This window comes from Euprymna scolopes, chromosome 12, assembly GCF_053919585.1.
Source record: "Euprymna scolopes isolate OS-2025 chromosome 12, ASM5391958v1, whole genome shotgun sequence".
Classification (NCBI taxonomy): Eukaryota; Metazoa; Mollusca; class Cephalopoda; order Sepiida; family Sepiolidae; genus Euprymna; species Euprymna scolopes.
The window spans coordinates 38,412,297-38,416,289 of NC_136493.1; positions in this window are offsets into that span (position 1 = coordinate 38,412,297).

Here is a 3,993-nt window from a genome sequence, read left to right on the forward strand (position 1 = left end):
AATATCTATGATTGAAAAGGGGCGTGTTTAGGCCGAAATATTTTTTACTATAATATTATCTTAATTTATTCGGAAAAAAAAAATCTTGTGATTTGTTTTGTTTTTTAAGTGATTTCTCATACTTTCATAAAACGAGGCTACAAATGTATTGATCTTGAATCTAACGAGAAACAAATATATTCGTAAAAATCTCCAAAATAAACTACCTGCCATTCTTTCTTTTTTCTTCTAATAAAACAATAATTACTTATGATGCTACCAAATACTGGTTTTTTGGACTAAAATGCAACAAACAGTGATTTTATTGCTTTGTTGTTTTTTTTCCTCTTTGCAAAACTGATCATGTTCTACAAAATCAAAAATGTTCCTCTACAAAACAACAAAAACCAAACACCTTGAATAAATATTTGAAGATATATCAGGATGACAAGAAAGTTCCTGCTGTTTTTAACTTTTAAATTCAGGTGGACATATCTCTGCTCAAACCAAAATTTATTGATTAAAATCAACATACTTTTGCCAATGCAGAACAAGTGTATTTATGCCAGTAATGTAAAAGTCTTGTGTTCTGGTGGCGATGAGGTCACTGAAGGCATTATTGATATCGCTTAGATTTCTGAAGCAGAAAGTTGTCGAGATGCTTGAAAACGTGGTAGTCGGTAGGTCTCAAGAGTATGGCGGATGAGGCAGAGTTTCATAGTCCAATTCGTTCAACTTCAGTCGGGCATTGTCATGGAGAAGAATTGGGACTTTTTATTTGACTAATGTTGTTTATTGTTGCCGAAGTTTCTGATGCATTTCATCCATTTGTTGACAGTATTTCCCTCACTATTATGGTTTCGGCTGCATTTAAAAACTAATGGATGAAATCGATCGTAGACCATCAAACAGTCAGGATGACTTTTTGGTGCAACTCTGACTTCAGGAAGTGTCGTGGAGCTTTGTTGGCGTCTAACCACTGAGCTGGGGATCACTGGTTGTCGTAAAGAACCCACTTTTCATTGCGAATCACAACCTGGTTGAGAAACGGGCCGTTCTTGTTACATAAAAAAAGGTAAAATGACAGTTCATAATAGCGTTTCTTTTGGTTGTCGTTTAATTCGTGAGGCACTCATTTATCAAGGTTTTTGTCTTTCCAATCTCTCTCAAGTGGTTGGAAATCGTCGTATATGTTATGTCTAATTCAGAAGTGTTCCCGAACAGTCGTGCGTGGATTGGCTTCGACTAAGGCTCTTAATTGATCGTTGTCAACATCCGATGGCCGACCACTACTCATCTTCAACACTTTTGTCGCCGCCACGAAACTTCTTAAATCACCACTGTACTGTACGTTCAGTAGTGATTCCTGGGCCAAACGCTTTGTTGATATTGTGAGCTGTTTTAGCAACTTTTCGGCCTAGCTTGAATTGAAATAAGAAAATTGTGTGAATTTGCTTTTTTCCAATCTTATATCCAACGTTCTAACAAGACAATTGTTTTAAAATGGTTGTAATTTAGACGATCAGATAGAGCGAAAACAGTTCTTTAAGACGATATAGAAATTAAAGGTATTATAATAAAACTTATTCCAAAATACATCATTTGAAATCAAAATTAAAAACGCCACGAGATCTTCTCCACCTAATAAATAAAACTTTAAGTATAAAACCTTTTTCTAAAATTACGGCATTCAAAAATAACCCAAAAAATATCGATATGCCATAAAACAAAATAACCAAATCACTACTTATTTGGTTCGATGTCTGCATTCCATGCTGGCATGTGCTGGACAGCTTTTAAAAATTTACTTACTTCCACACTAACCTATCTGACCAGATCTTTATTTACATTCTTTCTCTCAAGCCCATGTTTATCACATCCTTGTTTTTTTTTTTTTGTTTTTTTGTCTTTTTACTTTACCAAAAGTCCTGCTACCTCAATGGTTCTACATACACATACATACACATACATACACATACACTAGCCGGGTCAATACTGAAATGGGTGACCATTTAGCCATTCCAGGTGCTGCATGTGCTCTCCGCTTGTCTTGACATTGTTTCCAGTTGTCCTGGACTTCTTGCCACTGCATTCAAGCAGTGCCGATTCAGGAGAGGTATCGTTGGAGATTGTGCAATTCTTGCCTCACAATATCTGGCACAGCTACCTTTACAGAAGGTATCCATTGTCCTCTGAGACTGAACAGAGGCGCATTTTATTTTATATCCACTAATCCACTAGTTCTAAATCTATTTACCAAGGAAATCTTATCCATTATTTCAAGATGACCATACCAACAAAGTCTCCTGTTTTGCAAACATTTCTCTATACTCTCCAGATATAAACTTCCAATAAGCTTAGCCGTTTTTAAGACTCGCATTACATATCAATTATATGTTCCATATCATTTCTCACCATGCAACATATACCCTCAACCCTGACTGGCCAGGTTTCACTTCCATATTTCATTACAATGTGTAAACATGCCTGATATAATTTGTTCATTCTTTTCATGGACTCATCTTCACAGTTGTTGTCGTTTCACCACATTTCGGCCAACTCATCCTCTGGGCTTCTTCAGGTCCTGTGGCGCAGAAGATAGAGACATTGAGTCTCTATGCTTCTAGATGAGCAATATCTGAAGATAACTGTTTGAATCCTCCCCAAGCAGGCCAGAGGATTAGTTGGCCAAAATAAGGTGAGACAACAACTATGGAAGGCAGTAACTACTTAGGATACAGTTGCAAGCCTTTCTATCCCGTCGAATTGTCCGATACGTGGTGAAGCAACAACAACTTAAAAGATGAGAATAACAGTCCGAGAAAAGAAAGAATGCACAAATTATAAAGCCTCATTTCAAAGGATTCAAAAAAAAAAAAAAAAAAAAAAAAAAATAATGCCTGTGTTATGTTGATTAATTGGACTATTATTCTCATCTGGGGTGTTATTAGCCCAACGTTTTGGTCGCTGCAACCTGCGACCTTCTTTCTTTCTACTAAGGAAAAGAGGAATGACTGCATTATAAGAATTCGAACCATGGGTTTGAGGGTGGGTTTGTAGATCATAAAGAAAGTTAAATCTTCAGGGATCACTGAGATATTTTTCAAAGGCTTTCTTCTGACTCAGTTTTTCGGGATATCTATACTAATTGTTAATATTAGTGGAAAAATGTTTTACGAAACAGAGGATCGATACCCATGCATATTTTTGTTTTTTTAAAAAAACACAAAGCAAGGGGGTTGGGCAACTCTAAGGAGAAAAACGTTGTGTTAATAACACCCAAAATGAGAATAATAGTCCGATTAATCAACCTAACATGAGCATTCAAATCTCGTCTAAAAAATTCAGAATTGCAAAAAAAAAAAAAAAAAAAAAAAAAAAAAAAAAAAAAAAAAAGATCGAGATATTTTTCCTTCGGTCAAGACTGGCATCACTTTGCTGGTTAGTAATGTTAAATTATTTTCCAAGCTAATCTCTCTTCTCCAAATTCAATTCTTATCATTTCCTCCCATGTTTTCATTGCTCTTTCTGTTGGTTGACCTTGTTATCTCTGTTGTCCTACATCTACTTACTCAAGTACTTATACATCCTTTTGTCATCATCATCATCATCATACTCAGTTCACAGTGTGTGTAACATGCTGGCATGTGTTGGACGGCTTTTAGAAATTGACTTCCAAACCAACCCATCTTTATCCAGGCCTTTTTTATCTTTCTTTCTTCTAATTTCATCTTTATCACTTTGTCCCAAGTTTTCCTTGACATTTTCCTATTAACTGAACCTACTATTTCAACTGTTCTACATATAATAATCCACGAAATCTGATTTTTTTTAGTGTGACCAAATCAACGAAGTTTCCTGTCCTACACATATACTCTCTATAGTGTTCAGATTTGATCTTCATCTGAAGTTACCAGATCTAAGCCTGTCTTACAACTGAATTTTACCAAATACTTTATCGACTATGCCACGGGTAAGTTACACTCTTCTGGATGTGTAAGGTTTAATCTTCAG